Source organism: Mobula birostris, chromosome X (assembly GCF_030028105.1).
Source record: "Mobula birostris isolate sMobBir1 chromosome X, sMobBir1.hap1, whole genome shotgun sequence".
In the NCBI taxonomy this organism is placed as follows: Eukaryota; Metazoa; Chordata; class Chondrichthyes; order Myliobatiformes; family Myliobatidae; genus Mobula; species Mobula birostris.
In genome coordinates, this window is record NC_092402.1 from 76,354,449 (window position 1) to 76,376,032 (window position 21,584).

Consider the following 21,584-nt stretch of genomic DNA (forward strand, 5'->3'; position numbering starts at 1 on the left):
ATGGAAGTGCAAACAAATATCCAAGAGGAAATAGTCCCTATGGAATATCAATAGAAGAGGGGAGGGGACGATGTATCTGGTAGTGGCATCTTGGTAGAGGTGTTGGAAATTACAGAGGACGATCCACTGAAAGTGGTGGATGATGGAACAGAAGGTGAGGACCAGGGAAGCCCTGTCCCTGCCCTGCACAGGAAGGGAGGGACTGGGAATGGAGGTGTTGGGTGTGTATAGCTAGGAGCCCTGTTAAGGAAATGACAGGACCATGAGAACAGGAAGTCATATCAAAAGTACAAATATGGAAGGTAACCTCATCAGGATTAGTGTGGTGGAAATTGAAATGGAATCCTTTCAGGAAGCTATGAGGAGCCATGGTCTAGGGTGTGCTCAGGAGGGTTTCATATTGCCACACTGCTCAATGTATATGTCCCACCACAGGCTACAGATGGTCACAACCTGTTTTGTTCAGGAAACTTGGTCACCTGGTGCTCCCCATTCACCTCAGGTAAGTCTTTCAAAGGTTTAGGTGGTGGTGTTTGCTTCATGATTAATTCACCACAGTGCACAGAAGTTGCATTTCTGTCTCAGTCCTGTTCACCCGACCTAGAACATCTGGTAATCAAATGTCGTCCATTTTATTTGCTGAGGGAGATTTCAGCATCATCTTGGTAGCGGTGTATATTCCACCTCTGGCCAATGTCAGGCAGGCACTGGAGGAGCTGAGCAGTGTAATCAGAAGGCACAAAACTACACACCCTGATGTCTTCCCCATCATTGTGGGGATTTCAACCAGGCCAGCTTGAAGAAGTCTCTGAACAGCTGTTACATCACGATCAAGATCACTTACCATGTGATCCCATGCCCACAGATTGGAAAGACTGATTACCTGGCTGTACTTATATTCCCAGCGTATAGGCAAAGTCTGAGAACCGTGGCATCAGTGATGTTCACACTTACATCTACTGTAATGAAGTGCTTTGAGAGGTTGGCCATGGCCAGAATCAACTTTTTTCTAAGAACCTGAACTCACTGCAATTCACCTACCGCCACGATAGTTCTGCATTGAATAGAACCTCACTGGCTCTCCACTCGGTCTTGGATCAACTGGGCAACAAGCAATACCTACATCAGGCTGCTGTTTGTTGACCACAGCTCAGCATTCAACACAATCATACCCTCAGTATTAATCAACAAGTTTCAAAACCAGGGCCTCTGTACCTCCCTCTGCAATGGGGTTCTTGATTTCCTCATCGGGAGACCACAGTTAGTGTGGATCAAAAATAACATCTCTCCTCACTGACAATCAACACTGGTACACCTCAAGGATGTGTGCTTAGCCCACTGCTCTACTGTTTCTACATCCATTATTGTGTGGCGAGGCACAGCTCAAATGCCATCTATAAATTTGCCAATGACACAACTGCTGTTTGCAGAATCTCAGATGGTGACGAGGAGGCGTACAGGAGAGAAATAGATCAGCTGGTTGAGTAGTTTCAAGTTCCTGGGTGTCAACATCACTGAAGATCTAACCTGGGCCCAAAATTATAAAGAAGGCATTACAGAGGTTATATTTCATTAGGAGTTTGAGGAAATATGGTATGTCACTAAAGACACTTGCAAATTTCTACAGATATTCCTTCATTATTCCAAGCAAACTCATCACCAAACTCTGGACCCTGAGAGTCAATGCTCTCCCTGAACACTTGTGCCTGCAAGACCAGATTCAACTCTAACTCCATCTACAAGCTTGCAGGTGATACCATTGTAGCGGGCTGCACCTCAAATAGCAATGAATCAGAGTACAAGAAGGAGATAGCGAGCTTAACGACACAGGATCATGACAATAACCTTTCCCTCAATGTCACAGAATTAAGGAGCTGGTCATTGACTTCAGAAAGGTGGGGTGGTACACATGCTCCCATCCAGATCAATGGTATTGAGGTTAAGAGGTTTGAGGGCTTCAAGCTCCTGGTTCAGTCATGTTGATGTCACAGCCAAAAAAGCTCATCAACACCTCTAATGCCTCAGGACCTCTTGTACGATAAGATGGACTCATGGCCTCACAATCTACCTGGTTATGATCTTGGTTATAATCTCGTACTTTATTGTTTACCTGCACTGCACTCTTTCAGTAGCCTTTACACTTTATTCTACTTTGTTATTTTTCTACCTCATTCAAACTCAATGAACTGTGTAATAATTTGACTTGTATAAACAGTATGCAAGACGTTTTCCCCTGCATTTTGGTACATGCAATAAACCAATACCAATACTGACAGGAGCACATTAGGCACACTAAACACAAATAAGGAAGCATCCTCCATCTCAAGAACCATTAGAACTTGATTAATGCACCTTTAACACCAGCAGAGCAAGACACCCAACACCTTGAGTTGGATGGATACTACCATTCCTTAATTGTTACTGGTTATTGTTGCTTTCTTAAACCAGTTTGGGAATTTCCTCTCCACACAGATTCTAGTCGATCAAGAAAGCAACTCACCCCTATTTTCCTAGAAGTGATTAAGAATGTGCAATAAAATCCTCATCAGTGTGTGCAACATTAAAACATCCTCATCTTTTTATTGGCCTTGGGCCTAGTATGAGTGACAATTTGATCACCTGTAATAACTTAGTGGGGTCAATTGATTCTCTCTTCGTGATAGTAAACCATATATCCTAACAGCCAATGTTTTTGTGACAATTATTTTCTTGGTTCACTTTTGCAAGCTGTTTCTTGATCTTGGTTCAATTGGCAATACAGTATGATTCTCATCCTCATCTCATCCAGTTTCCCAAGTAATCTCATTATTCCTTGAGTCCTCCAGTCTAAAATTCACTTATCTCAGCTTTGCCTATACTCAAAGACAGAGGATCCATGGCCCATAGATAAAGGCAGTCTTTCAAAACCTCTCCCCTTCTTCATTGACTGACTCCCAAGTCTTGTACGCTTCAGTCTGACTGCTTGTACAGGAACTAAGAGGCTACAGAGAGTGGTAGATTCAGCCAGTTCTATCACAGGTACAGCTCTGCCCACTGTTGAGGATATCTACAAGAGAAGATGTTCAAAGTTCAAAGTAAATGTATTACCAAAGTACATATATGTCACCACTTACAACCCTGAGATTCATTTTCTTGCAGGCATTCACAGTAAATTCAAAGAAGCAAAAAAAAGCAAAATAATAATAATAAATAAATGAACATTAAATGTCAAGAACATGAGACTAAGAGTCCTTGAAAGTGAAGTGTCTCAGGAAAGCAGCATGCATCATCTGGGCCAGCCTCTCTCGCTGCTGCCATCAGGTAGGAGGTACAGGAGCCCGAAAATACACACTGCAAAGTGCAACAATGGCTTCTTCCCCACTGCAATCAGATTTTAACCCACCTGAGAAACTCTAATTCTACCTACTCTCTGCCCCAAAGGGAGGTAGGAGTAGAATCCTTTGAAATGTTTGAGGCAGAGGGCTAGATTTCTGAAAAGCAAAGGGTGAAAGATTACTATGGATAGACTGGTGTGCAGAGATGAGGGTTGCCATCAGGTTTTCTATGATCTTGTTGAACAGTGGAGCAGGTTTGAGGGTCCAAGTGGCCTATTCCTGCTCGTAATTCATATATTTGTATGTTCATGTGGCATAATCTGCCTGGTGTATCTGCAGGTTAATGTTCCGCACTTGGTGTAACAACGCACCAGATCCCTCCGCACACCAATAGCTCACTATTGTTAGCCCAGGCATGGAACAGGAGCAGTGAATTGTGAACACTCATTTATTTTCCCTTTTACAGATCCCAGCGTTTTTCAGTATGATACAGCAGCAGCCTCAGATGTGATGAGACTGCCAGTTGTACAATATGTGAGCAGCTTCCTCATCTATGCAAGCCCATCACCCCTACTGGCCGCTGACATCAGCTTGCCGTAGTCTGCTGTCCTGGGCCACTCTTTCAAATTGTCCACAGCCCATCTTCTTGGTGTATCCTTCCTCTCCCAGGAATGAGGTCTTTGGAACTTCTGCTTGGTGTTTCTGTAGCACTGGGTTTTTACAGGATGGGGTTGCTAACCTCATGCCCAAACCTCCTCCCTTCATAGCTGGGTTTGGAATTGCCCACGGCAGAGTTGTGTGAGCAGCACTTGTGCAATATTGAGTTAACAGTGTGTTCAAGAAAAGAATGGAGTGAAGGGCATAGTTATAAAGTAAAAATGAAAGCAAGAGGTGGAGATGATTCCACTCTGATGTACATGCTGTCCTCAGCAATGTCGACTGGGGCAATCATTAACTGCTGCTGTTAGATCTTCAGCTCAATGGAAGAAATGCTTTGGCCTTCCAAAAACTTGGTCTTCCAATGTAAGGTGATTTCCACAAGCAAATGCTACTAATGGGCACATTCCAGGATGAACGAGCACATGCTGGGGGATGCATTGAAGCTTGGTGTAGCCAAAGCAAGGGGTCTGTGGGGAATGATCACGCTCTATGGGGAATGACCACACTCCATGGTCCTGCCATCACGGGATGTTGAGGGGCTGGATTATGCCTAATTGCCCCCCAAATAAACTATATTTTTGAAATTTAAGAAAAACCATGAACAATCATCAGCTCTTACAGCTGATAGTTGCAACTCCAGTGTGTGGGACAACATGTGGCCTCTCTCCTCAATGGGTGGTGGTCTGGGTCAATCAAGGATGTTGTGTCCCTGCTGCCTATGTGAAACTCAAGCCAATGTGCAAGCCAGGGCAGTACGATATGGACAGCAAGTCACTCTCCATGCAGCAAGGTTCCCCTCTCCACGCAGGAATGGCAAAGGCCAATACAGTTTGGCACCAGTGGCATCGCAGGAGTTGCCAGTCAGCGTTAGGAACTCCAGCTCCAAATGATTCCTCGGGTTTTACTCCTAAAGCCTTACCCATGAGTGGGTATAGCTGGAAGGTGGCAGAGGTTTGAGATCAGAGTTTTACTTCTAGATGAGCTGCTGAGCCCCATCTGCCCGAAGCTTGTACTTATATTGCACTTTTAATGTAGCAGAATGACCTAAGCAGTTCTCAGGAGTTTTTGTGTCATAGAGATATACATATTGGAAATAAGGCCCTTTGGTCCAACACTTCCATGCCAATCAAGCTGCCTACCTGAGCTAGACACATTTCTTTGTGTTTAGCCCATATCACTCTCACTTTTCTAGTCCATATACTTGCCTAAATGTCTTTTAAACATTGTAATTGTACCTGTGTCTGCCACCTCCTTTGGGAGCTTGCTCCATAATAATCACCATCCTCAGTGTGAAAAACTTGCCCATCAGGTCCCCTTTAAGTCTCCCCCTATTCATCATCAACCTCTCTAGCTTTAGCCTCCCTTATCCTGGGAAAAAGACTGTGACTATCCACCTTTCCAAACAGAATTTGCCACTACACTCTGGAAAAGGTATTGGAGCAAATCATCAAAAATCATCTAGGCAGTACTTCAGGACTGAGTATGACTTGCTTCCACTCTGGTTTCATGGATACTGAGGTGGCTGAAGAGACCAGTATGGGAAATGCAGAACCTGCCAATGATAGAATTGGAACTGGTTTATTATTGCCATGTGTACTGATACACAGTTTTTCTTGCATATCGTCCATACAGATCCAATCATTACACGGTGTGTTGAGGCAGAACAAGGTAAACAATAAAAGAATGCAGAATGAAGTGCAAAAGCTACAGAGAAAGTAGAACACGGACAAATAGTAAAGTGTCAGTTCATAACAGGGAAGATTGTGAGATCAAGAGTCCAATTATTCATACTAAAGAACTATTTAATAGTCTATAACAGTGGGTAGAAGCTGTTCCTTGAGCCTGGTGGTACGTGCTGTCAGGTTTCTATATCTTATGTCCGATAGGAGAGGGAAGAAGAGAGAATGTCTGGGATGCCTGGTGTTTTTAACTATGCTGGTTGCTTTACTGAGGCAGCATGAAGTATAGACAGAGTCTATGGAGGGGAGGCTTGTTTCCGTGATGTGCTGAGTTGTGTCCACAATTCTCTTCAGTTTCTTGATGTCACATATAAAGCAATTGCCATACCAAGCTGTTATGCATCCGGATAGAATCTGAAAAACAAGCTGCATCAATGCTCCAATACTTCTCTCAGTTCAAAGTAATTTTATTATCAAAGTACATATATTTTACAACATATAACTCTAAGATTCATTGTCTTACAGGCATACTCAGTAATCCAAGAAACACAATAGAATCAATGAAAGACTGAGCCCAATGTTTTTTAGTGGTACATTATATATCCGACAACCTTTTTAGCTAAACAGAACCATTGGAAAACTGTTCAACCCATAATAACTACACATCAGAATTAAATTTACACAGAGCTCACTCTAGCAGTGAAGTTTCAAGCTTCATTTCACCACAGCAGTGAGTTTTTTCTTCACTTACTTCCCAGGTCTAAATGAACCTTTTGGCATTAAGTGTTTGCAGAAATTCACTAATTGCCTTTCTCTTGGGGCTAACTTGTGTCATTGTTCAAACTCTCAGTCTTTGCAACAGCTGTCAGGCCTGTTTGCTTTCTACTGGCTGATATTAATACTTAGAACTTTGAATGCATCTCTTCTGAGAGCAGACTACACTGGGGATTTCCGCAGGATCTGAGGAAGCTTTCAGAGAAAATGCAATTACGCCCACTTATACTTGAGTCAACAAAACAGCTTTTTATTGAAGTGAAGATGGAATATGGATAGGTGATGGTAGCAAATTAAGTCAAGTCAAGTCAAGTTCAATGTCATTTAACTATTACATATATATAATGTATATAACCATATAATGTATACAGAAATGAGACAACATTACTCCGAACCAGGGTGTAAAGCACAGTAGTACACATAACACACCTAACACATGTTAACTTATGAAGGTAAGGATAAAACCTACAGGTGAATCACACATAAATAACAAACTAATATTAAATGTTGTAAGGTACAGAATAGATTAACCAGTGACACCAGTAACAGTAAGTACATATATTTAAAAAGTTAAATTAAATAAGTAATGCAAAAAGAGAAAAAAATGTAGCAACGTGGTGCTCATGGGTTCAATATCCATTCAAAAATCTGATGGCAGAAGGAAAGAAGTTATTCCTGAATATTTGAGTGTGTGCCTTCAGGCTCCTGTACCACCTCCCTAATGGTAGTAATGAGAAGAGGGCATGTCCTGGGTGATAGGGGTTCTCAATGACGGATACCACCTTTTTGAGGCATCGCTCCTTAAAGATGTCCTGGATGCTGGGGAAGCTAGCGCCCGTGATGGAGCTGACCGAGTTTACAAATTTCAGCAGCTTTTTCCAATCCCATGCATGGCCACCAACTCCACCCCCACCCCATACCAAACAGTGATGCAGATGCAGCTAGTTGGAATGCTCTCCATGGTACATCTGTAGAAATTTGCAAGTGTCTTTGGTGACACACAAATTCTCCTCAAACTCCTAATGAAATATAGTCACTATTGTGCCCTCTTTGTAATTGCATCAGTATGTTGAGCTCAGGATAGACCTTCGGAGATGTTGACACCCAGGAACTTGAAATTGCTCACCCTTTCCACTGCTGATTCCTCCATGGTGTGTGTTCCCTCATCTTATCCTTTCTGAAGTCCACAAACAATGATTTGGTCTTACTGACACTGAGTGCAAGGTTGTTGCTACAACACCACTCAACCAGTAGAATTAAGGGTTTGAGTATATGGTAGCCCTACCAGGAAGAGGATGTGAAAGAGATGAGGTTCAGGAGTCTGACAGCAGTGGAGGAGAAGCTGTTCTTGAGTCTGGTCATTCAAGCTCCTGTATCTCCTCCCAGAAGGTAGAAAGGAAAGGGAAAGCCAAGATGTCATCATTCCTTGATGACACTATTACCCTTCCTACCGCAATGCACAGTGAATATTGCTGAAGTATCATTATAATGGAAGAAACATAGCAGCCAGCTTGCACATGGAAAGCTCTTACAAAAAGATAAGAGACGGATGACCAGATTATGAGAGAAACTGAATGATCTCATATGACTATGCTGGGATCATGATGCACATTTTATCCACACTCAGGTGACCCAATGTAGAATTCATACTCCTGTCATATTATGTCATTCTCAATGCCCAGTTGATGCTAACTGTGCTGTTCATTGTCTTTGAGTATAACAATGATGTCTTGCTTAGTGAACGACAAGCATGACAAGTGTTGACTGAAGGCACAGCGTATTCTCTTAAAGCAGGTGTTCTCAGTCACTGCAAGCACTGGTAGGAATCATCCCACAAACACAGAATAGCTGGATAAAACTGTAGCAGGATATAAACAAAAGCGACACCATTGCTTCTGAATTTGGGTTTATTATAACTGTCATGTACCAAGATGTAGCGAGAAGCTTATCTTGTTTGCACAGCTAGTTAGCAAATGTGGAGGAGAGGAGAAGTGTCCTCCCCTAACATTAGTCCAGGAGAGCCTCATCATCCATAGTCATGTGGCAATGAGAGGAAGTCACACTTAGGATCAATGCCAGGAGTGAAGCTCCGTGGCGTGGAAGCACCACTGCATATACCAGACTAGTGTCCCTGCTGTTTCCTCTCAGTCACTTGACTAAGATCCCCCCCAGCAAAAACCAACCTCTATATCTCTATTGGAGGAACTCAGTGGGTCAAGCAACATCTGTGGGAGAAAAAGAATCATCATCATTTTGGGTAAGATGGTAGCATTTAGCATTTAAGGCCAAGCCCTTCTGCCTGGGGGGGAGGGTATTGAAGCGTGTCTTCAGCCTCATTTACTTCCAGCAAACAAATGTCCTCTGACTGTCTGTGGAGAGTGCTGGAGAGAAGCAATAGAGATGTGGGAGGCAGGGTACAGACAGTGTGAACTTGTGAATTGCTGTACATGACCTGAAGACCCACACTCAATATTTTAGGAACAACTTCTTACCCCCCACCATCAGATTTCTGAACCCAGGAAACAGTACTGAGCTATTCCACTTTGGTATTATTCATTTTTATTGTAATATACAGCATTTTTGTATCAAGATTCAAAGTAAATTTATTATCAAAATATGTATGCAGTATACAACCCTGAGATTCATCTTCCCACAGACAGCCACGAAACAAAGAAAAACATGGAACCTTTCAAAGGAAAACATCAAACCCCTAACACAAAAAAAAAACATAAATCATGCAAACAGCAAAAAAATGACTGAAAAACATAGAATATAAGACATCAAACCACAAAGTCATTGAAATAGTCCAGGAATTTTCAGTTGGGTTCAGCTCAGTTCAGTCTAGTGCTGTGTCATTCGTTGCCTGCAGGGCACACAGCCAGTCTGCCCAATCAAAAAGGGGGTGGAGCTTAGGAGACGATGGCGCCTAACAACGACTTCTTTCCTTGCATCTTGGGAAACAGCTCTATTCTATCATTAATATCTCTATTTTTTCACCTTCAGGGCTCTTTGAAGACTCTGACCTGGAGTTATACACTGACTTCGGTTCTTTGCGGGAATGGGACTCGCTCTCGAGGTTTCACGACTGGCCACTATTCGACATGCCAAGGATGCGGCCTAGAGGACTAGTGCGCCTTCAGGGTTTCAGGATTTTGTGACTCTGAAGGCGGGCGGACTCGAGTTTGGTGCCTCCGCAGGAATCTGGTGTGTTGTGGGAGACAGAAGATCATTAGCAGCAAGCTGGCTGCTGGCTGTGTGCCCAGAGACCTGAATTCTTTGGGCTCAGAGCTTGGAAAAAGCGATGCAACAGACTTTTAACATCATAAATCAGTGAGTTGTTTGTTATGTCTCCCCTCTCGCTGTGAAACCTCTTTTTCCTTTATTAGGGAGAGAGAGAGAGCCTGTGGTATGTTGAAATACCTGGTGAAGGGGTAGTTTTTGGGGTACTGCAATACTGTCTTTTTATCAAAGCTTTGCTGCACGCTTGAGTGCTTGGTGGGGGGTGCCAATGCTTTTTTTGCTTGAGAGGGAGGGATGATTGTTGCTTTGCTGCTGCTTACGTGCAGGAGGGAGGGGAGCTGCTGGGGGGGCTTTCGGGTTCTAGCATTTAGTTGTCATTCATGCTTTGTGGCATTCCTTTGCTTTTGTGGATGGTTGAGAAGAAAAAGAAATTCAGGATGTATATTGTATACATTTCTCTGATATTAAATGTACCTTTGAAACCGTTGACAAAATAGCAATAAAAAAAGGAGTAGCCAGAAACCAGAAACACATAAAACATGAACTACAGAGTTCAATCCACAAACTGCGTTGGTTAAACCTTGGCCAAGACCCAAGACTCCAGTGCCACCCTCCCATAGTAGCAAGCAAGAGGGAGAAAGAATCTGGTCAAATGCAGGCCGACGGCACTGAACACGTACTTACCTTCCGCTCTCGCCTTCATTGATTTCAATCTTCCTCGATGCTTTAATCGGCAAGATCGGCTAGGAATAGTTTTCAGTCTTCTTGGCCTCCAGGCCACACACTTCACTCAAACCCTCACCAAACCCCCTCGGAGATAACAAAGTGCCAGATTGCTCGATCGGCCCAAAAGCACACCAGCAAACTGTAGATCAGAGTTAAAATAGTAGCAGAATCATATTTGAAAGAAGAAGAAGGAAAAGAAGTGAAAGAAGTAGTTTGATGAACCATCTGGATGATATTGCCTTTGGTCACGTTGTTCACTGGCGCCATCTTCTTCACAGAACTGTTTCTTGTACTGTTTTGCTGCCACAAAACAACAAATTTCATGACAGCCCCGGGGAATAAATTATTGAGACTACTGCAAATTAGACAGCATCCAACCTGCCCTTGCATCTACAGAACTTACTGTTTCATCCAGATAACTTCTCAGTCAGTGGGAACACCTGGGATGTTGCTGGTAGGAGATCTGGCAATCAAAATGTTGTTAAATATCAAAGGGAAATGGATATACTGTCAAGTTAGCTGTTGCTTGACACTTGCCTGCATAAATATGACTTGGCTCTTGTCAGCACAAGGCCTTCCTGCATGAAGTTTGGATATTTTCACAACCTGATGTTGATGATTCCCTCAGGCTCTTTCTTAAACTTTTTTGATTACTGGCCAAAGTTGTGAAATCATGCTTTCCTGAGTAAAAATCCTTAGCTGTGACTGTGGTCAGGGCTCGGAGAAACATTGCTGATGTTCCAAGAACAAGCTGGCACTGAACCTAAGGGGAAAACCTTTGGGGAAAAGTGTGACCTTTACAGATATGTACAGACAATCCAAGCATGGCCCTGTGACTGCAGATCTCTGTCATCACCTCGTTTCAGACATGGAGTCTCTAAAGCAGGAGTTCCCAGCCTGGGGTCTATGGACCCCTTGCTTAATGGCATTGGTCCATGGCATAAAAAAGTTGTGAACCCCGAGTCTAAACTAAATCATTCAGTGTCAGCTCTTCCCCACAATCACTTCTAACAAAAGCCCTTCTGCAACAAAAATTACTGCTTGAAGAACTCAATGGATCAAGCAGTGTCTGTGGGAGATGAATGTCCAGATGCAGAGATTCAACTGGAAACATCAAAAATCCCTTTCCCCCCCTCAGATGCTGATTGACCCACTGAGTTTTTCCAGCATATTGTTTGTTGCTTTAGATTGGTGTTGGTATTAGTATTGGTTTATTATTGACATATGTACAAAGAAACAGTGAAAAGATTATCTTGCATAGAGTTTACACGGATCAAATCATCACACAGTGCATTGAGGTAGAACAAGGTAAAACAATAACAATGCAGAATAAGGTCTAACAGCTTCAGAGAAAGTGCAGTGCAGGTAAATACTAAAGTGCCAGACCATAATGAGGCACAGTAGATAGCAAGCTCTAGAATCCCTCTTATCGTACAAGAAGTCCATTCCAGAGACTGCACAAACAACAACACCAGTCGCAGCTTTATGGGAGAGTGGCAAACAGAAAGCCACTGTTGAAAAAAACTCACAGGAAATCTTGGCTAGAGTTTGCCAGAGGGCACGTAGGAGTCTCTGAAGTCAGCTGGAAGAAGGTTCTATGGTCTGATGAAACCAAAATTGAGCTTCTTGGCCATCTAACTAAACGTTATGTTTGGCATAAGCCAAACACTGCACATCATGGAAAACACACCACCTGTACCGTGAAGCATGGTGGTGGCTGCATCATGCTGTGAGGATGCTTCACTGCAGCAGGCCCTGGAAGGCTTGTGAAAGTAAAGGGTAAAATGAATGCAGCAAAATACAGGGAAATTCTGAAGGAAAACCTGATGTAGTCTGCAAGAGAACTGCGACTTGGGAGAAGATTTGTTTTCCAGCAAGACAATGATCCCAAACGTAAAGCCAAAACTACCCAGGAATGGCTTAAAAACAACGAAGTTAATGTCCTAGAGTGGCCAAATCAGAGTCCAGATCCCAATCCAATTGAAAATTTGTGGCTGGACTTGAAAAGACTGTTTATTCATGATCCACGTGCAATCTGACAGAGCTTGAGCAGTTTTGTTCAGAAGAATGAGGAAAAATTGCAGTGTCCAGATGTGCAAAGCTGATGGAGACCTATCCACACAGACTCAAGGCTGTAATTGCTGCCAAAGGCGCACCTACTAAATACTGACTTGAAGAGGGTGAATACCCATGCAATCAATTATTTTGTGTTTTATATTTGTGATTAATTTAGACCATTTTGTAGAGATCTGTTTTCGCTTTGACATGAAGGAGTCTTTTTCGGTTGATCAGTGTCAAAAAAGCCAGATTAAGTCTATTGTGATTCAATGTTGTAAAACAATAAAACATGAAAACTTCCAAGGGAGGAGGGGTAAATATTTTTTACAGGCACTGTATGTACGTATAATAAATAAGACAGCTACTATATGCAGACATCCACAGCACAGTAAACTTTAAATTGTCCCATCCAGGCCTAAAGATTTAATCACTTCTTACTCTTGTGGGATAATGTCTTTCTGGACGGGGGTGTGGGGGGTATGGTTCACTTTGCTTGACAGCTGAGGCTTGTGGCTGTGAAACAATCTCAGGTTCTGGGGCCTCCTCCATGCTGATTGCAGGAGTTGACTCTGGGACTGCAGGAAGTGTTTCTGACAGCCCTGGACACCTTTCTTCTGGATGTGTTGGCATCCCAAACAGTGTACAGGAAGTTTCACTGGATGATATGGACCATAATGTGTGAGTACAGTGCCTGATGTCACCATTTCCTTTTCCTTTTGGAAAGCCACCTCACACTGCTTCGTTCATTGCCATTTTTTCATGAGCTGCAATAATGAGCTCAAGGGGTGGAGCACAGTAGCCATGTTTGGCAGGAACCTGTTATAGTAATTGACAAATCCTAAGAAGGACCACAACTGTGCCCTACCCTTATGTGGGTCATCAACCACTGCTTGAGTTTTCTTAGCACACTTATGTAATCCTTGTGCGCCAATGGTGTAACCACAGTAAGTGATACTTGGTTTTAAAGAATTCGCACTTGTTGGGTCAAGCTATGATTATGAGCCCATAATCTTCTAATCTTTTTAACAGTGTCTTGAGATTTTGTAGATGTTCCTTGTCATCCTTACTGATGATGTCATCCAGGTAACACTGAGTGTCTGAGCAGCATTGCGGCACCTGATCCATAGCTTTCTGCCAGAGTGCAGGTGCAGATGCTGCTCCAAGTGAGCCTATTATAGTGATAAAGAAGAGAAAATCTGCAGATGCTGGGAATCTGAGCAACACACACAAAATGCTGGAGGAACTCAGCAGGCCAGGCAGCATCTATGGAAAAATGTACAGTCGACATTTCGGGCTAAAACCCTCCAGCAGAGATAAAGACCTTTGTGAGTGTTTATGGTAAGAAACACTTTGCACTCTTCTTCCATCTCCATCTGACAGTCAGCCTCAGCTAAGTCCACTTTGTTGAAGTGTTTTCCTCCAGAAAGGTTTGCAAAGATATCCTCTAACCTGAACAGATCTACTTTCAGTACTGAGTTGATGGTGACATTAAAATCACCACAAATCCTGGCAGACCGATTCTTCTTGGCTATTGGGACCAGTGGCATTGCCCATGGGCTCCACTCAACCCTGGAAAGAATTCCTTCAGTCTCCATGAGATCTAGCTCACTGGCTACTTTATCACAGATGGTATAAGAACCGGATGGGCTTTGCAAAACTTGGGTGTGGCATTCTCATTTAGCACTACTTTACCCTTGATATGTTTGAGTTTTCCAGTGACATCCCTGAGCACTGCTGTGGCATCATCCAGTACCTTTCTTAATTCACTTTCAGTTAATTCTGTTGCAAGGGATGGGACATGCAAATGGTGGATGGATTTCTAACCAAGTTGTAGTTGTCTCAGCCAATCACACCCCCACAATGCTAGTCCTTCTATTTTTACCACATACAATTCCAACGTGGCTTGTTGGTTGTTGTATTTCAGTGTTATAAATGTCATTCCCACTGGAGTTAGCTTTTCTCCAGCATAAGTTCTTGGTTGGATTAGTTCTTAGCAGGCTTCAGTTCAGTATCTTTGAAATGTCATTCAGACTCATTTTGTGGAATGACTGAAACAGCTGAGCAAGTGTCCAATTCTATTTTAATTAACTTGCCGTTCACTTCTGTTGTAAGCCATATTACTTGTCATGTGTTAATTTTCACATTGTAGATCTCAAGGCTACTCAGTCCTCTGTCACGCTCATCATTATCAGATTTTTCATCAACAGCATGTGATCACTGCTCCTTTTGAAACTACAACTTGACTCGAGCTTTTTCTCTTCCCCGTGCAGTCCATTGACTGCTGTCTGCCCAATGTGCTCTTTGTGTGTCCTACTTTGCTGCATTTTCTGCAAGTTCCACCTTTGAATCTGCATTGGTCTGGTGTATGTGAGTCCCTGTTGCAATGGTAACGTCATTCATTTGGCCTGGTTGATTTCAACTGCTCTTTTAAATGTAAGTTGTGCTCAGTTAGGAGCCGTTTTTGAATGCGTTCTTGTAAAATTCCACAAACTAAACAATCTCTTAGTGCATCATTAAGCCAATCACTGAACTGACAACTCTCAGATAATTCAGCCACATATGCTGAATTGGACTCCCTTCCTTTTGATTCTGCTTATGAAACCTAAAGTGTTCTATAATCAACAATGGTTTTGGTTCTAAATGTGTCTGCATTACTTTCACGATAACAGCAAAGCTCAATTCATCTGGTTTGGTTGGAGCAGTCAAACTTCCAAACAAACTGTATGCTCTTCTATCCAATGCATTCAGTAAAACTGGTACTGGCTTCTCATTGGCTATTATATTTGCTTTAAAATACTGCTCAATCTATTCTATATACAGTATAATATCCAGTTATCTGTTGTGTAATCAAACGTGTCAATCTTTCTGATGTAGCCAGCCATTCTGCTCTTTTTTATGATTATTATCACTCATTGCTCGCTGTTTAGGAACCCAAGAATTCTTCTGTTTTTTTTAACTCTGTTTTTTGCGCACCACCCATTTACATCGGTGGTGCACAAGTGGAACAGGTCAAAAGCTTTAAGTTCCTCGTGGTCAATATCACAAATGACCTGACTTGGTCCAACCAAGCAGAGTCCACTGCCAAGAAGGCCCACCAGCGCCTTTACTTCCTGAGAAAGCTAAGGAAGTTTGGCCTGTCCCCTAAAACCCTCACTAATTTTTATAGATGCACTGTAGAAAGCATTCTTCTAGGGTGCATCACAACCTGGTATGGAAGTTGTCCTGTCCAAGACTGGAAGAAGCTGCAGAAGATCGTGAACACAGCCCAGCACATCACACAAACCAGTCTTCCGTCCTTGGACTCACTTTACACCGCACGCTGTCTGAGCAGTGCTGCCAGGATAATCAAGGACATGACCCACCCAGCCAAATCACTTTTCGTTCCTCTTCCCTCCGGGAGAAGACTCAGGAGCTTGGAGACTCGTACAGCCAGATTTGGGAACAGCTTCTTTCCAACTGTGATAAGACTGCTGAACGGATGCTGACCCGGATCTGGGCCGTACCCTCCAAATATCCGGACCTGCCTCTCAGTTTTTTTGCACTACCTTACTTTCCCTTTTCTATTTTCTATTTATGATTTATAATTTAAATTTTTAATATTTACTATCAATTTGTACTCCAGGGAGCGCGAAGCACAGAATCAAATATCAAATATCACTGTGATGATTGTACGTTATAGTATCAATTGTTTGGCAACAATAAAGTATAAAGTATAAAGTAACTCTATCATCTTTTGTGAAGAAAATGTACTGCTCCAAAGGAAAATAAACATGTTGCACTTTTTTTTTAACTTGAATATCTTGCTGCACTTCAACAGGTAGGTAGTTACCTTGGGTTTGTTTAAAACTTCCTCATCACTATATTACAGCTAATTGCAAGCAAAACAAGAAGCCAGGAGATAAACACATGCACTTTGCGTTTTACTTTCAATGAGATGTGCAAGTATCATGTGGCAGGGTCATGACTTATGCAATTCATGTATTTTACATATAATGTGTAATGAATTATTTAAATGAAAAATAATATTTAATCCAGCAATATATTTACAATATTACGCTAATATTACTGTAATATTAAATACACTACAGGTGATAGAGTTTTGACCAGCAGTCAATCTGGTCGTCAGAGGTTTTGAGAGGAGGGGACTTCAATCAGGTCCACTGTCCAAGTGTGAAAGGCAGGAGCAGTTTACAACGGCAGTGTAACAGGGCTTTGACCAGCAGCCAATCCAGACATCAGAAGTTTGGAGAGGAGGAGACTTCAGTCAGGTCTACTGCCCGAGGACAAAAGGCAGGAGCTGGTCGTGGCAGCATAATAGAGCTTTGACCAATCAGTGTCTGGAATGGATCAGTAAATTTAAATTAAATGAGGCAGGTGCAACCGCAGTGACCATCGTTGCAGTGGTCATCATCTGACTGGACATAGTCAGAGTAGTGATCTTAAGGTTTTAGCTCTATGAGTCTTCAGTCAGAGAAAGCAAGGGAAGAAAAGCTTAAGTTTTTTCCTTCTCTTTTTTATATCTGCTCAGCTGGGACAGCAGAGACGTCAGGCAGGATAGTGGAATGCTCCTCTTGTGGGATGTGGGAAGGCAGTGAAACCTCCAGTGTCCCTGACGACTACAACTGCGAGAAGTGCATCCAGCTGCAGCTTCTAACAAACCACGTTAAGGAGTTGGAGCTGGAACTGGATGAACACCAGATCATTCAGGAAGCTGAAGGGGTGATAGACATATAGAGGTAGTTACAACCTAGGTGCAGGACACGGGAGACTGGGTGACAGTCAGGAAGGGGAAAGGGGTTAAGGAGCCAGTGCAGAGTACCCCTGTGACCATTCCCCTCAACAACAGGTATATCACTTTGGATACTGTTGGACGGGGGGTGATGGTCTAATAGAGGAAAGTCACAGTGGTCGGGTCTCTGGCACTGAGTCTGCCTCTGTGACTCAGAAGGGGTGGGGAAAGAAGAGGCACGCTGTGTGATAGGGGATTCATTAGTTAGGGGAACAGACAGGAGGTTCTGTGGGCAAGAATGAGATTCCCATATGGTATGTTGCCTCTTAGGTGACAGGATCTGCGATATCCTGGATTGAGTCCTCAGGATTCTTAAGTGGGAGGGTGAACGGCCAGAAGTCATGGTCCATATAGGTACCAATGAATGAGTAGAATAAGTGATGAGGTTCTACAGAGAGAATTCAAGGAGTTAGGTGCTAAGTTAAAGGGCAGGACCACCAAGGTTGTGATTTAAGGATTGCTAACTGTGCCACATGTGAATGAGGCCAGAACTAGGAAGATTACACAGTTTAATACATGGCTAAGGAGTTGGTGTAGGAGGGAAGGCATAAGATTTTTAGATCACTGGACTCTCTTCCAAGGAAGGTGAGACCTGTACAGAAGGGACAGCTTACACCTGAACTGGAAGGGGCCTAATATCCTACCAGGAAGGTTTATTAATGCTGCACAGTGTGGTTTAAACAGGCTTGCCTTAAATTTACATTACTTAATATTTAGAGCTTTCAGAATAGCCTGAATGTACTTGCAGTTGGGGGACAGAAGGAAGGGAATTTTTCACTGGGCCAGGGCTTCGCATCAGAAGGTACAAAACTTGTAATTTATATATTCATTTCATGGGATGCCCATTATTGATAAGGGCAGATTTGTGCCAACCCTCGGTTGTTAAAAAATTGGTTACAGAACAGCTGTGGCCCATGTAATGAAGCTGTTGTCATTCCACTCCTCTGATAGGTATAGGGATTCCAGAATTTTGACTCAATAGAACCATAGAACACTACAGCACAGAAAACAGACCATTCAGCCCTTCTAGTCTGTGCCAAAATTTTATTCCGCTAGTCCTATTGACCCATACCCAGTCCATAACCCTCCAGACCTCTCCCATCCATGCACCTATCCAATTTATTCTTAAAACTTGAGAGTGAGCCCACATTTACCACATCAGAGGGAGGCTCATTCCACACTCTTACAACTCTCTGAGTGAAGAAGTTCCCCCCTAATGTTCCCCCTAAACCTTTCCCCTTTCACCGTAAAGCCATGTCCTCTCATATTTACCTCTCCTAATCTAAGTGGAAAGAGCCTACTTGCACTTACTATGCTATGGGGAGATATGTCCCCATAGAGCGCCTGGAGGCACCAGTATTTCCTGCACCCCTTGAAGGTTATGGACTTTGAACCTACTGGAAATTAGCATTACTAGTGTTGTTAGACAAACTGTAGATTGAACACACTGCAGATGGAGATTGTCAGTAGTGAGAGGAAAATAATGTTTAAATGAGTTAATACTTCAGCAGATTATTCACCTCTGAGCTCCCTAATTTATCATTCACTAAAATATACTTTAGCTTTTAAGGAAAAATATTTCATCAGGTCTATGATTCATCACCATCACCCCACAGACAAAAACAGTGACTCTGGTTTGATTAATGACTGGGTTTTAGATTGAGTTGGAGATATCAATATGATGAACTTCCATGTGGCCAAAGCAAAACAAATTCTTCATCTTCTGTCTGTTCTTCCAGCTCCTGATCAGACTGCAATTGACTGAAGAGTATGGAGTTGAAGTGCAGGAATGGGGAAGGGTTAGAGGAGCATCTCCCACATTAGAAGGCACCGTAGCATGAAGAGGGGTGAGACATAGTCATAGTCATAGTCATAATTTATTGATCCCGGGGGAAATTGGTTTTCATTGAAGGAAGTTTAGAAAGGAGGGCACTGTCATCTTCTAGATTTTTAGCCCCACTGCTGAGCATGGCCTTGATAACAGGTAAGCCAGCACGAGGCAACACCCTGTCCTCTATAGATGTCAGCACGGGCAGGTGGACTGTGCCTCCTCCAGCTGTCTATGGCTGGGTCCCACCTCTCCACTAGGTTTGTATCTGAGAAGTATGCTGCTGATCTACTGGGTGTGCAGTGGAGTATACAACTGTTAGTTCGGAGTTGCATCTGATGGAGACAATCATAGGAATATATCTATGGAACAACGTCTGCTGCTCACTAGGCAGTAGGTAGGTAGGACATGCCACTTGAAGGTATGCTCACAAACCTAGACAATTTATGTGAGATTGCTGGATTGCAGGATTTCTTTACATCTGATTTGTTGTGCTTTGACTCCTGTCCTTCCTCACACTGACAATCAATCCCCACTTCCTCCTAACTATGTCCTGAAAGACTTCTGACTTTCCATCTCCTTCATCGAGGAACATTGGAGTTTCTCCTCCCCTGTGCTGAACTTCACCACCTTCCGTCAGAATCATTGGCAGAACATCTGCTCAGTTCTGGTCTGGCCACACTGTACCAGTGCTGTTTAAACGGGTGCCCCCTGTAGCAAAATCCAGCCAATCAACAGTGTGTTTATTCTTGTTACCAGGTAACTTCCATCTTGTGGGGAGTGATAGGGAGAGGTTGACCGGGCCAGATCTTAACTACTTGGAACATAGGAATGGTGCAAGAACTCTGTGCTAGTTTCCAGATACTGCTCATCGCTAGTGGAGTTTGTGACTGTCAGATGCAGACCATTTTATTTACCACAGGAATTCACCACTGTCATTATAGTTGGTGTATACATTCCCCCCCCGGCGCTAATGCTAAGGGGGCGCTCTGTGAACTGTATGGGGCTATTAGCGAGCTGCAGAACGCACACCCTGATGGACTGTTTATTATCGCTGGAGATTTTAACCACGCGAACCTTAAGTCAGTTCTCCCCAAATTCCATCAGGACGTGGACTTTGCAACGAGAGAGGAGAATGCGTTGGACCTTGTTTACACAAACATTCCCAACGTGTACTGGGTGGAGCCCCGCCCCCACCTCGGTTACTCAGACCATATCTCTGTTATACTAATCCCTGCATACAGACCGCTCGTCAGGCGCTCCAGACCAGCTCAGTAGCAGGTGAAAACCTGGCCAGCAGGAGCCAGCTCTGCTCTTCAAGACTGCTTTGAACACATTGACTGGCACATGTTCAGGGAGGCTGCAACCGATGCCGACTCTGCCAACTTAGAGGAGTAGACGGTACCAGTGACTGGCTACATCAGCAAGTGCATCGATGATGTCACTGTGGCCAAAACCATCACGACACGCTCTAACCAGAAGCCATGGATGACCACGGAGGTGCGTGCGCTGCTGAGGACCCGTGACTCTGCCTTCAGAGCAGGCGACAAGGCAGCCCTAACAACAGCAAGGGCCAAACTGTCCCGGGACATCAGAGAGGCAAAGCGTGTACACGCCCGGTGAATCCACAGCCGCTTCCAGGACAGCGGCGACATGCGGCGCATGTGGAAGGGCATTCAGGACATCACCAACTACAAAACAACACCACCTGCCTGTGCTGGTGATGCCTCCCTCCCAGATGCGTTGAACAACTTCTACGCTCATTTTGAGGCGGAAAATGACGTTGTGGCGAGGAAGACCACCCCTCCTCCAAACGACCAGGTGCTGTGTCTTACCGTGGCTGATGTGAGGAGAACCCTGTGCAGGGTCAACCCACGGAAGGCTGCTGGACCAGACAATATTCCTGGCAGAGTGCTTAGAGGATGTGCAGACCAGCTAGCAGAGATTCTCACTGACATCTTCAACATCACCCTGAGCAGCGCTGTTGTTCCTACTTGCTTCAAGGCCACCACCATCGTCCCCGTGCCGAAGAAGTCTTCAGTGTCCTGCCTCAACGATTACCGTCCCGTCGCTCTCACATCCATCATCATGAAGTGTTTCGAGAGGCTCGTCATGAGGCACATCAAGACCCTGCTGCCCCCCTCACTGGACTCCCTGCAGTTCGCGTATCGTCCCAACCGTTCAACAGACAACGCCATTGCCATCACCCCCAACCTGGCCCTAACCCACCTGGACAAAAAAGACACGTACGTTCGAATGCTGTTCATAGACTTCAGTTCAGCATTCAACACAATCATTCCTCAGAAACTGATTGGAAAGCTGAGCCTACTGGGCCCGAACACCTCCCTCTGCAACTGGATCCTAGACTTCCTGACTGGGAGACCTCAGTCAGTCCGGATTGGAAGCAGCATCTCCTACACCATCACACTGAGCACGGGGCCCCCCAGGGCTGTGTGCTCAGTCCACTGCTGTTCACTCTGCCAACCCATGACTGTGCTGCAACACACAGCTTGAAC